A 14,383-nucleotide genomic window follows, 5' to 3' on the forward strand; every position below is an offset into this window, starting at 1 on the left:
CCACTGGCCTCCCCAAGCTCATATGTCCAGTCCTCTTGAGACTGGCACTCCTGTGCCAGAGGGTCCTCAGACCCCTCCCAATCACCTCCGTCACCAGTCTCCTGTAACTCAGGGTCAACAGACTGGACCTCCTCATGGAAATAAAATCTCCAAAGGCCGTCGGAAGCGGCGCCCAGCGGCGCCGTTCCGGCGCCAGAGTTGGACCGAAGGGAAGATTGGGGACGGCGTCCACAATGGGCGCCGGGGGCGACACCCTCGGAGCCGGCGCCGGTGAGGTCGTGAGGTCGACCGGCGACGACCCGGATCCGGTGAGGTCCTGCGGCGCCGGGACCAAAGTCACCGGCGACGTCGGGGCCGAAGCGCCCGACCCGCTAGGGCCTCCAACCGGGACCGCTGGGCCCGAAGGCGCCGCGGGACCCGGCTGAGGAGGGAGGGACCTCATGGCCATGAGGTACCGCTCGACCTCCTCCGGCGTCGCGCCGTGCCCAGGGACCCGAAGGTGTGGGGCAGGCGGCGACGCTTGCGACTCTCTCGGAGCCGCGTGGGCGGTGTCGCCCGAACCCCCGGCCGCATCGTGCGAGCGTCGGGGAGGGTCGGAGGAGCGATGATGCCTCTCCGACTGCTCATGCCTCTTACCTGAGGACTTGGATCCCGACGACCGATGTCCACTCCCGGAGCTGCGGGGACTCCGACCCCGCGACTGGTCCCTCGACCTCCCGTGGGACCGGGACCTGGAATGGCGCGGGGCCGACTGCCGGAGCTCGAGCCGCTTGCGCGACTGCTTCGCCTAGCCTTCGACGTCAGGGCCCGGCAGTCGGAGCAGGTGCGGTCGTCGTGGTCGAGGCCTAAGCACTTCAGGCACGGCGATGGGGGTCCGTGACCGACATCAGTCGGTCGCACTTCGAACAGGGCTTGAACCCGGGCATCCCTACCGGCACCGATAGAGTCGAAGACTCAAAGAAAGAAATGATCAAAAAGTTTAGTCAAAAAATGACTAGGGGTAGAGCTTCTCCGGATCTGCGCTAGCTGGTGCGGAAAAAAGAACGGACGTCAGCGCGCATGGGCGGCGTCTAAGTACTCCGATGACGTCATTCCGGCGCTAACGACGCCGACGACGGATGCGGAGCTGCGGACGACGCCTACCGACGCGCAGGGGTATTGCTACGCAAAAAATTCCGGATCCAGTCTGACGCCTGGGGATATTCTAAGGTAAGGAATCTATCACTAACGTGTCTCTTTCAGATCGTTGTGTTGCTAGGCAACCAGAATGCGCTCACGCCACTCGGTGCTCCCGGCGCTGACTGAGGGTAAAGGTCTACACCGCTGCGGTATCTTCAGAAACAGCAGTGTCGAGTACGACTAGTAGCAAAAGGTGAACGAGCGCCAACACAGCAGGCGCTAGACTATGTGAGTGTGTCTGGTGGCCCAATAACATATAAATAGCCCTGATTCTTCCATAACAGGAGGAAAGCTAACAAGTTCTTGGGAACTTGTAGGATATAGAGGCCCAGTTGTCCCTCATTGCAGAGGTAGCAGGGAGCAGGCCAACATAGCTGAGCAGAGTGCATAGGCAGTACAGCAAAGCAAGTGACAAAAAGGCAGTCCTTCCTAGCAGCGTTGTACCTCATAGATGCAGAGTCTTCTCAAGACCCCAAAGTGAACTAATTTGGGGAAGTCACAGCGAGGTCCAGTACTAATACCAAAATGTGTCTTTGAAGTGGGGGAGACAACAAAAGACGGCTGTCTTTGATCCTCAAAAGGCCCCTGCCCTTTCTTCTCTGGCTCCAGGCACACTACAGGTGGTTATATAGCTATTTGTGTTGGAATAGGCATAGCCCTATTCAGGTGGAGGTGTCAGCCCCTCCCTCCTTCTATGTTTAATGAAGTCTTAGTGCGGTGCTATAATTTGACTTGATAATGTCAAAGCTTTCAAATGTTGAAAAGATACACTTTTTGAAATTTTGAAGAGCGTTCACTTTCAGATTTGTAGTCCTGTCAAGTACCACTCATTAGTGGTCAGACTAGTGCTGGTGAACGCATCACCACACTAGAATGCTTTATTCATTCAAGCTATAGCACACCTGGGCCCTAACCACCTTGCATGCTTTCTGAGTAGCTGCATTTAGGCAGCAAGCACACTGGCAGTAAGTGCATCGTGGTCGTGAAAAGCATGCAGTCTGTCCCACTTATTTTCTTGGCAAAGTCACATTTCGGCACTGCCTGGAAAAAATAATCACCAATCTCTTGCCAAACTGCCTGCTTTCCCACAGTGTAAAACACTTTCTTCAGTTAGCGCAAGTCATAAACAAAAAAAATCCTGACCCGGCTGGCAGAGAGTGCTCCACGTAGAACCAAGGGGTCGCCCTATGCCAAGTGTTGTTTTCCAGAAAGGCGATGGACTATAGGCTACTTAGAGGTGGCAGTGGCCTTGGTGCTGAAAGTTTTCAACCTTGGGGTCTGGTTGCTGGAAAGGATCACTGGCTTATCTGTCCTCTGACTCTCTAGCCCCCTGAATGTAGCCGGTGTAAAACCTTAACTCACCATCCCTCCTCTAGTCACATGAGGTGTTCCCATACCTCTGCTCACTACTTCACCAGGATTCTAGAGTTCGGGCCAGCGGCACAGGTGCTCACTGCAATGCACACATACTCAAACATAAACACACATTCATTCACATAGATTCATGTTTAAACATGGGCATGCACTTCTTTGCAGAAATATTCAACTCTACACAACATTTCACACATCACCATGCTTGCAGAGACCCAGGAGCTCACTTGCACTCATGCACATTCCATTAAAACACCTGAATGTATTATTTTTATTTGTTTTGTGTAAAACATTATTGTACAGGAAGCACATTGGCTTGAAACATTACATGAATGCAATGTAATTGCTGGTAATAATTATTGTTTTAATTCTTTTAGCACATGAAAAATTGGAGTTAAAACTGGTCGTGATATAATCACATTCAAGATCAGTACTGAGAGATATCGAAAGAGGACAAGTGGTAGTTCTGACTCTGCTGTAACAGGACATTGATCAAAACTCAGCTTCGTGGTCCTTAATCTCAGGCCACAAGGTAGGACATGGTTCTCTATTTACGGCAAAGGTCCACATTCAGCTGTATATGGATGCCAACTGTGTGGTCTTTAGGTGTGGAGGACTGCCTGTTGGCTTATCCTAGCAGAACAGTTCAGAGAGTGTGAGCTTGTAGCGAGTTGAAAGTTCAAGGGAATCATTTTTTGTTTTTCATCATGAACTATGAAAATTCCCAAAATGTTGATTTTTAAATCTTTTATTTTTTTATACACTTTCATTTATTTAACTGTGGCCTGATAATCCCTTAATGCTTTTCACCCTGAAAGCCTTTAAACCCCAAACTGCCCATATATTTTATCCTTTCTTCCTGCTTTAAAACGTACTACTCTAATTCATTATAGCCCTCTACTACTACTTAGTGCTACCCTAAAATCTCCTAACTATCCCTTAAAGCTAACTATACTTGAATTATTAAAATGCATTGCTAGTCTCCGGCCCCTTTACCCCACCTCATATTAAATGCTCCTGTCTACTTTAGGAGGATGCCTCTTACCCCTGATCCCAGTACACTCATCGTTGCTCTATAATGCATGGCATTTTACCATGTTTTAGGCCACTGTTTATTTTCATTCTAGTTTTTTCAGTCGACAATATTTTTTACAGCAATGTTTTTCAGCCTATTATTTTGCACACAATATTTTCACTGCACACAGAGTATGTACAGTGAGTTGGATATATAAAATCGATCTAATGTGTTGTGACAGTTGTGACTGTTGTCCATTTAGTAATAGGATCACTGATAGGACTAGCACTGTCTCTAGGCTGTAATTTTAGTCTGTCTTGTGTGTAAAATAGGTAATTTCATCAATGTGTAGAATATCAAAATGGTCTAACTGCAATGTTAAACTCTTAATTGAAAAAATATGCATTTATTTTGCTGTGTTGGGTACAGATGAGTACTGGATATATCAGAGATCTGCCTAGAACCCTTTGAAAGGGTATTGCTCAATTAGTCTCTCATTCTTTTGAAGACATTTTTCAATATGTTTTGTATTATTTGCCATCTAAAGTCAAGTCAAAATTTATAAGTACACCCTTTAAATTCTAGGCAGATACCTGAATTGACATGCTCAAGCTTTTCAATCACCACTGGTGTTGTGCATGCTATGGCACCTAGCCTCGAAGCTCACACCATATTTTAATTATTAACAGGATCCCAGGAGGAATTCTCCAAATATTCACAAGGCTATACCGCTTGGGGAACAGCTGTTCGTGCTGCTGCAGTTGCATTCCTGTCAGACTGAAGATGGATGTGGATGAATAATTGCTGTTACTTGTGTGTGCATGACAATTTATATTAGTGTTTATTTAGTATTTTGCGTAATATCGTTTTTGTGTCTTCAACCAAGGGAATTTTAAAAAACAGGCTAGGTTTTCTATTTCCAATCTGATATATTGCTGGACACAATGAACACAGTTGACAGTTTACTCATAAACCCATTTTTGGGTTTGACACATGCAGATAAACTGCAAGTGAAAACATTAGGAGCTGATAAACCTCAAATTAAAATTGAGCAGTCTACAAAAGATAGGGGAAAGGGGTACACACGTCGCTTTACCAGTATATGTTATGATAGGATTGAATGGCTTACTGGTAGCGCTTCTAAAAATGCTTTATTCTGTTTCCCATGCTTACTCTTTGGAGGTGAAGTTACCTGGACAAAAACAAGAGTTACTGACCTAAAGCATCTGGCTGAAAAAATAAAAAAACATGATTCCTGTAAATCCCATTTGACAAATATGTTGAAATTATCTCTTTTTGGAAAATCGGACATTGTACAGCAATTAAACGAAGCATACCGTGTGGGAGTAAGAAAACATAATGCAGAAGTGGATAAAAATCGATACATTTTATCAAAATTGATTGACTGTATTCGATTTTGTGGTGCCTTTGAATTGGCATAACGAGGCCATGATGAAACTGAAGAGTCTCTAAATCCTGGAGTGTTCAGGGGCCTTGTTGATTTTGTCTCCAGCATTGACAGTGCTATGGAAACACATTTAAAAACAGCCACCGTGTTTAAAGGCACTTCTAAAACTATTCAAAATGAATTGCTGGACTGTATGCTGGAAGTAATAAAAAACTATATTATACAGGAGTTGAGAACCACTGATTATGTAGCTATCCAAGCTGATGATACAACTGATGTCTCTACTAAGACACAGTCAGTTCTGGTTTTCCGCTACATTGATGGAAATTGCAAGGTAGCTGAAAGATTTTATTGTTTCACACATCTAAAAAACTTATCTGCAGAAACAATTGCCTCAGCCATTCTTAATGAATTAAACGTTGTTTTCCCTGAGCAATGTGCTAAAGGAAAAGTAATTGCTCAAAGCTACGATGGTGCCAGCGTCATGCGTGGTGCAACAGGTGGGTTGCAAAAGAAAATCAGGGATGTTTACCCAAATGCACATTATATTCACTGCTATGCCCACCAACTTAACCTAATTATGGAACAGGCTTCCTCCAAAATATCTAGAGTTAAAATTTTCTTTTCAGAGATTGGTGGTATAACAGCATTTTTTGCACGTTCCCCGAAAAGGACGGAAATTCTTGAACAAATAGTTTCAAGAAGACTTCCAAGAGGGTCTGCAACTCGCTGGAACTTCAATGTTCGAGCAATATTGCTAATTTATAAATTCAGAGAAGATCTTCTTGAATGCATGTCAACCATTGCAAACAGTGGTGATTTTGAGTCGAATACTATATGTGAAGCTTAGGGATTTAGTAGAACATTAGATGATAGAGAGTTTATATTCTTTCTGTTTCTTTTTTTCCAAATAATGCCCCAGGTAGACATTTTATATAATCAATTGCAAAAGCGAGACTTTGACACTGTGTCTGTCCAGAAAGCTACTACAGACTTTGTGACAAGCATCACCAAAGTACGAGAATCCATTGACAGTTTGGATTCTACACTGCCACAAGAATGTACATTTGTAAACCGGAGACTGCAAATAAATACTTTGACCCAAGAAGCAAAAGAAGTCTGTGACATTATTGTGGTCCATGCCAGAGAGCGCTTTGCTTTCACAAAGCATCTTGTAAGTGCAACACTATTGCGAAGTGACCTTTTTGAAAGCCATGACAAATCTTTCCCAGCTGAGGCACTCGCAGAAACGGTAGAAGCCTATCCAATGTTAGACAAAGCCAGATTGAGTACAGAACTTTTGGTCCTGTATGGAAGACGAGACTTCCGTCAAACTACTGGTGGTGCCATGGCTTTATTTAGCTTTTTGTGTGAAAACAACTTAGAGAAATCCTTTTCTGAGACCATAAAGCTCTTAAGAGTTGTCATTACTACACTCAGGACAACAGCAGAATCTGAGCGATGTTTTTCCACACTAAAGAGGGTAAAAACGTTTTTGCGAAACACTATGACTCAAGCTAGACTTAATGCTTTGGCTATGCTGTCAATGGAAAAAGAGCTAATAAAGGAAATACCAGAATTCAACAAAAGAACAATCGAAAAGTTTGTTCATATTAAAGATCGACGAGCAAACCTTCTATATAAATAGAAAATATGAATCTGATGTGTGATCATATTTTCAGGTGTTTATAGCTCAGTTTGTTTTGTTTGATAACATTAGGAAGTACTGTTGGAAATGTTCTCATTCCATTTAATATTCATACAACTCCTGTACAGTTGATATGTATTTATATAGGTGTGCTTATGTATCTGTGAATTTATATATATTTGTTTTCATATTTTAATTTTATTTAAAATATTTTTGTTGTTAGTGTTTTGAAGGTATATATCTTTATATGTACAACATTTAGTTAGTTTCCTAATTTATTTTTATTTAACCGTTTTCTACTGTACTGACAGGGACAGGAACCCTTCTACCTGAGATTGACATGCAAAGTATTTAAATATTATTTTTGTTTTTTCAATTGTGTTTAAAAATATCATATTGGTTTTGAAAGTTCTTAAAATGTACATTTATTTATTTCCATAATTTCTTTTTGTTTAACTTTTTCTGCTGTGCTGGCTGAAGGGCACAAGGACCTGAGAGTGGCATTCTAACAAATTACATAGTATTATTTAAAATAATTTTGTTTGTGTTTACAAACATCATATTGGTTTTGAAGGGATATTTCTTAAAATATACATTTATTTAGTTTCATATTTTATTTTTATGTAGCCATTTTCTACTATACTGACTGCCACAAGGGCCTGAGAGTGGCATGCAAAGTATTTAAAAATAAAGTAAAAGCATTTTTACCTAGCCTGCTTATGCATATACGTTTTTGTTCTTTCTTTCTTAAATAAATGTAAGATTTTTAATGGATATTTCTTATATTTTAAGCAATGCATATTACACTCATTTCCTAACTTATTTTTATTTTGTGGTTTTCTAAAATACTGATAGACCCAAGGGCTTCAGAGTGCTATATGAACTATTTTAAATACAATATTTACTTAATTATTTTGCAAAATTGCCTTGCTCAAAAATGCAAAGCTTTTGCTTACTTCCTAAAAATTAAATGTTTGTTTCAAATTGATATTTCTTATACATGTAGCTATTTAATATGTCATAAAGATTACTGGGCAATCAACGTTGAATAGCTGATGCAGAAAAGGAAGTGGCCAGCCGTCATTTTTGGTAGGAACAAAATTACAAGTGTGTTTCTTTGTGGATGTGCAACCTGGCTTAGTACCCTGGCCCTCTTCAGAAGTCAGTCTTGCTTGGCAACACAGAAATTCTCTGAAATAATGTATGAGTTTTCTTTTATGAATGCCTAGAAGAACTGATTTTTCAGTCCATTTATCACAGACATAGTGCGGAAAATTGCACCAAAAAAATGCCAATTTTTAAAAAATTTCGTCACGGGGGGGGGGGGGAGAACCCCCCCGAACCCCCTTATTGCCGTCGGGCTCGCTCGCTTCGCTCGCTCCCGTTCGTTCATGACTACTTCATACGCCTCACCAGGTTCAAATTCCACCAGCCGCCACTGCCAGTGACCGGTGTGGAACCAGAAGGGAACCAGATGCTGTCTTCGCGATCAGGTGAAGAGTGGACGCTTGTCTCTGCAGCCACGTGGACCAGGAGGTGTCTTCGACGACCAGGATGGAGGCACGAGCTGTCCCACGCAGGCTCTCGCTGTCGGATCCGGAATTGGAGTCAACAAGCCTTGGCAAAGGCAACCCACGCGGTGAGTGGAAACGGCGTCTGGAGTGGAACAGGAGGGTCCGGGATGCCCCTCTTTAGAAAGGGAGCATGGGCCAGTCTGGAGCAACCAGACCATCAGTGTAGATTTTGTGGATCGTTGTCTAGGAGGTCACTAGCCAGCCGGCAAGTGACCAGACAACGCGCCGAGCAGCAATCAAGCAAACGGGCCCCACGCAGATCTCGTGGATGCTGGAGGGCTGGTCTTCGGTGCAGGAGCTGCTCGGGGCTGGGGCTTCTCAATCCCCAAAGCACTTACTTGAGGATGCCTCAGAAGTCGTGCTGGAAGCGAAGTGCAGTCTCTTCAAGATGGCCGGTCCCACGTGTCTCGTCGAACCCACGGGTCTCAGCTGTGCTGCAGATATAGGTTGAGGTCTGAGAGGTCTGGGAGTCCGGGTCTCGTCGGGCTCTGAAGTCTGGATCCGGCAGGAAGGACGACAAAGTGGACCGCTAGGACGCTTGATGGTGCCTGCAGTTGCAGGGTGGACACTCCTTGCCCACAAGGGAGATTCTTCAGTCTTCTGTGGAGCAGAACGTCGAAGTCCAGAGTTTCTTCTTGTAAAGTTGTTCAGGATAATCTATTTGGAATGGGACCAGCTCCTACCTTTATCCTGCTAAAGTTGGCTGTACTAGTGACTAGGGCCCTCCCATGGGTGGGACCAGGAAGGGGGGTGGTTACACCCCCTATCCTTTGTCCGGTTTCGCGCCAGGGCTGGGGCTGGAGTGCCCCAGCAACTGGTTTGAACCGGTGTATGCACAGGGACACCTTGTGTGCCCCAGGCATGTCTCATTCCTTTCAGGCATCCCTACCTCAATACACAAAATCCTGTCTGGGGTGGTGCTAGCACCTCCCAAGGCAGGAAACCCTTTGTCCAGGCCTCCCTCGCTGGAAGGACTCCCAGCAGCAGGAGGTCAGACTTGTGTCTGTGGTGGCAGCATCCATTTTGTGATGCTGAGGCTCGAGTTAACTTTAACCGGGATTCACAGTTACTTACATGTCGTGTCCCTCTAAAAGGGTGGAATGCTACCCCCGTCGCCAGAACTGTCGAGGGGGTAGTATTCCAATTCGTATGACACCTTACTCGACATGTTTTGATAATGCTATACCAAAGTTAGCAATAACCGCGAGGATTATAATGCACTTAAGAGTATATGGTATAGTGTTATCATGGAACAGCTATCAGGACTTGGTTCCGCAAGCTGCAGACAGGCTCAGCTCATGCTAGAGCACCATCTCACATAATTCCAAGCACTCTGCCTTCAGGATTAATAAGGCCTGCCATAGGAGTGACTTATAGGAGTATATGTGTCCATTTTAGGGTTAGATATAGGTATACTATATCTAAAGCAAAGGGTGATTACACCACCTTGCCCTAGCTGTCTTAGCAGCCAGTTGTGTCAGTTTGGATGGCCAGCCAGGGGTGGCATAATACATGCTGCAGCCCCTGGTAGGCCCTGGGTACACCTATGCCCTGGGTACCTAAGGTACACTGTACAGGGGCTGATAAGGTGACCCAGCATCCAATTAGGTATGTACCTAAGGTACATGGAGTCCATTTTACAGAGAGAGCAATTAGTCTGGGGTCCTGAATAGCAGGGCCCCAGGCCAACTAGGTGGAAAACCAGCTAAACACTAGGCAAAAAAGTTGGGGGTAACCATAGTCAGATATCCACCTTCCTACACGCAGCAGCAGAGATGAGAATGAATGCGAGCTGCTTGGGCCTGTACAGAAGGCGGTTCAAGGCCACTGTGGCCTGGAAGTCTAGATGGCTGCCAAGTGATGAGAGCAATAGTTCTGAACGTGAGAACTTTACTTAAAGTTACAAACTAAGGAAACTCGACTAGACCGGACTATGAAAGACAATGGGGGCAGTAAAAACCCCTGACAGGAAGAAAAATTTATAATGTGACGATGAGGTTATGCTCATCCACCCCGAACTGACCAATGAGGACTCGACTTTTCTCTAAAAGTTTCTCTTTTAGATAGATAGAGCTAGTGAAAAAGGTATAAAAAGTGCTGATTTTACGGAGTAAAAACTTCTTCTTAATTTCCTCCAGAAACGCTGCTGGATTGCTGATTTTTCCTTTGATCTAAGAATATTTCTGAATTATAAATTTTTCCTTTGCAGGAAGTGTACTTTAGTGAGGGGTTTTAGATAGGGAGTTAGGAGAATGGATTTTGGGAACAATCTGTCTTTTGCTAATACTTTCGTTCTGAACCTAAACTGTTAACGTTTATTTCTGAGATTTTCTAAATAAATGAAATTAACTGTATTGAACTAAAATTCCATTTAAACATTATTTGAAGAATAAATAAATAAAGAAAAGAGACTTTTAGACATGTTATACTTGCTTTAATAAAAATTAGATAAATGGAAATTTAAGCTGGTCTTGATTTTTCCTACGCCTAATTTTTCCACTAGCAGACCCATCGACCCTTATGGCGATATGTCTAAATGTATATTTTCTGATGATAAAACCATGGTAAACATTCTAAAACTGCAGATGTAAATAGTATAAACGTTTAGTTCCAATTTAGACATTTCGCTATGATACAGCAGCTCTCCATTGAAATTCACTGATCCCTAGAGTGAGGTTGAAGATTTTATATGTGTAGCTCACAGTGTTATGGGCCCCACTGGTGAGTGAATGTATGTTCTGGTGTTTTAAGGGATAAGTGATATGGTTTCAGAAATTAATTTTGGAGTAGTGCTGCATCAACTGCATAGCAAGTACGCCATGTAATGGTAAAGTACTGAGAGCCACTGAAAGCATTGGGCTCCCTTTGAAGTTGTGATGGAGTTACAAGAATGTCAGCTCATTCCAGCCTCAAAGGCAGTATTTCCTCTGATGACATATTTATTACACAAGTGTCTAAAGCAGGCTTTGTCAGCCGTGGAGACAGCCAAAGTCACTGATTAATTATCAGGAGCTCCATAATGTCAGCCATATTACTACCATGGTGACAGAAATTATATTTACGCAGAAGACCCCACTATAAGGTACTGAGGACATTGAGATGCTATGAACGTCTTTGAATAACAATCAAAATGATTAAAGGTGAGTTTAACTTACCATAGAAATTGATGAATGAAGCAGAAGGCTGATGATGTTGCTTTTTTTTATTTTTCGTCTCAGCAATGCAGCGGCATTTTCTTCTGCAATACTGCCACTGCTGGTCAATCAGTATATTCTGCAGATGGAAACGTCCACTGTTACTCTATTATCAGAACTTCAATATTTTCATAGTAATGCAATCGAGCAAACAACTGATTTTTATACAGCGTTAATAACAATAAAAATGGATTCTGTAATATTGTGAAAATCCACAGCTCACTATAAATTAAAATCTCAGTTGTTTTCAACCTAGCGTACATCCCCCAATCCTATGTCCTATTTATAACCACTCTCTACTTAACTCTAGCACCTATATGTGGACATGGATTAAAAGATCTGATTGCCAGACATGTCACTGCATACCGTTCTCACTGGAAATCTTTTAGGTTATGGTACACCAATATCAAATAACTAATCTGATAAGTTGAGTGAGGAAGGTCTAGTCTATAGTTCAAGCGAATAATAAAACGCATGAATTACAGATTCTAACATCTTCATTTTAGCACATTAGACAGTTACACAATAGTGAAGTCGAGAATATTAGGTTCAACCACACCTTCTAAAAATGTATACATCTCAAATAATGCCTATTTTTTTCAAACCCAGCATCTTTGTCTTCAGATGGACATCCTCTCTACTCTGCTACCCATTTCAACACTATGATAAAGGTATCCTATTGCTTGCTAGACAATTGATTGACCCTCATGTCAGATGACATCCTTCTTTAGCTTTATGATGTCAGGGCTCCATTGACCAATTGCTCTGAGTGAAGATGACACTCAGGAGGATTAGGAATCAGCAAATATGCACTAGGGAACTATCTGTAATTATGACTGCATAGCAAGTAGGCAGTGTAATGGTAAAGCACTGGGAGCCACTGAAAGCATTGGGCTCCCTTAGACATTCTTGTAACTCCATCACAACTTCAATCATAAAAAAACATCCATCTTGAGTATCAGAGTCCCACATGGAGAGTGCAGAGAAACAGGGTAAATAAGCTTCCCTCCAGGAGAAAGTAAGTTATTCGCTCAACTACAGACAGCTCATTCCTGCCTCAAAGGCAGTATTTCCTCTGTAGACATATTTATTACACAAATGTCTAAAGCTGGTTTTGACAGCCTTGGAGACAGCCAAAGTCACTGATTATTTATCAGGAGATCGATAATGTCAGCCATATTACTAGCATGGTGACAGAAATTATATTTACTCGGAAGACCCCACTATAAGGTACTGAGGAAATTGAGATGCTATGAACGTCTTTTAAAAACATTCACAATGATTAAATGTGAGTTTGACTTACCATAGAAATTGATGAATGAAGCAGAAGGCTGATGACGTTGCTTTTTTTGTTTTTCGTCTCAGCAATGCAGGGGCATTCTCTTCTGCAATACTGCCACTGCTGGTCAATCAGGATATTCTGCAGATGGAAAAGTCCACTGTTAGTCTATTATTAGAACTTGAGTATTTTCATAGTAATACAATAGAGCAAACAACCATTTTTTATACAGCGTTAATAACAATAATAATGGCTTCTGCAATGTTGTGAAAATCCACAGCTCACTATAAATTAAAATCTCAGTTGTTTTCAACCTAGCGTACATCTCTCAATCCTATGCCCTATTTGTAAGCACTCTCTACTCAATTCTAGCACTTATATGTGGACATGGATTGAAAGATATGATTGCCAGACATGTCACTGCATACCCTTCTCACTGGAAATCTTTTAGGTTATGGTACACCAATATCAAATAACTCATCTGATAAGTTGAGTGAGGAAGGTCTAGTCTATAGTTCAAGCGAATAATAAAACACATGAATTACAGATTCTAACATCTTCATTTTAGCACATCAGACAGTTACACAATAGTGAAGTCGAGAATATTATGTTCAACCACACCTTCTAAAAATGTATACATCTCAAATAATGCCTAATTTTTTCAAACCCACCATCTTCGTCTTCAGCTGGGCATCCTCTCTGCTCTGCTACCCATTTCAAAACCATGATAAAGGTATCCTATTGCTTGCAAGACAATTGATTGGCCTTCATGTCAGATGACATCCTTCTGTAGCTTTATGATATCAGGGCTCCATTGACCAATGGCTCTGAGTGAAGATGACACTCAGGAGGATTAGGAATCAGCAAATATGCACTAGGGAACTAGCTGTAATTATGACTGCATAGCAAGTAGGCCGTGTAATGGTAAAGCACTGAGAGCCACTGTAAGCATTGGGCTCCCTTTGAAGTTCTGATGGAGTTACAAGAATGTCTATCATAAAAAAACATCCATCTTGAGTATCAGAGTCCCGCATGGAGAGTGCAGAGAAGCACAATTTACTTACCTTCGGTAACGATATATCTGTAAGAAACAGTAGTTAGTATTAGATTCCTTACCTTAGAATACCCCCAGATGTCAGACTGGATCCAGAAACTTTTGCGTAGCAGTACCCTTGCGCGTCGGTAGGCGTCATCTGCTGCTCCGCGTCCGTCGTCGGCGTCGGGATGACGTCACCGGAGTATTTAGATGCCGCCCTCGCGCGCTGGCCTCAGTTCTTATACACAGCTTTTCCGCGCCAGAAAACGCAGAGCCATGATAAAGACCAACACTGGTGCCTTAAAAACTAGGGCCCTGAAAGGGGATGACCTTAACCCTAGATATCGGTTCGCCGAATGGGGAGGATGGGTGGGGCGGTAAGGAATCTAATACTAACTACTGTTTCTTACAGATACATCATTACCGAAGGTAAGTAACTTGTGCATCTGAAAGAAACAGGTTAGTATTAGATTCCTTACCTTAGAATAGATACCCCAGCAATACCAACCCCGGTGGTGGGCCTGCGAACCAATGATCACACCAGAAAGTTCTGGAGAACAGAACGGCAGAAAAAGCCATCTCTCCGGACTTGGCTGTTCAGGCAGTAGTGTCTTGCGAACGTGTGCAGCGAGGCCCAGGTAGCTGCATGACAGATGTCCTGCAAGGGGACTCCCCGGTC

The 14,383-nt window shown here is 42.9% G+C and overlaps 1 long non-coding RNA gene across 1 annotated transcript in view; it reads right to left on the reverse strand.

Moving 5' to 3' along the window:
- The window catches only part of LOC144798320 (uncharacterized), a 92,204-nt gene extending 79,394 nt beyond the window's left edge, over positions 1–12,810 (reverse strand). The window contains exons 1-2 of the long non-coding RNA XR_013603504.1: positions 12,693–12,810; positions 11,351–11,468 (exon numbers count right to left, since the gene is read on the reverse strand). This is a non-coding gene — a long non-coding RNA (uncharacterized LOC144798320). The remainder of the gene's footprint in view (positions 1–11,350; positions 11,469–12,692) is intronic.
- Positions 12,811–14,383: the final 1,573 nt, after the last annotated feature.

Source organism: Lissotriton helveticus, chromosome 12 (genome assembly GCF_964261635.1).
Source record: "Lissotriton helveticus chromosome 12, aLisHel1.1, whole genome shotgun sequence".
Taxonomy (NCBI): Eukaryota; Metazoa; Chordata; class Amphibia; order Caudata; family Salamandridae; genus Lissotriton; species Lissotriton helveticus.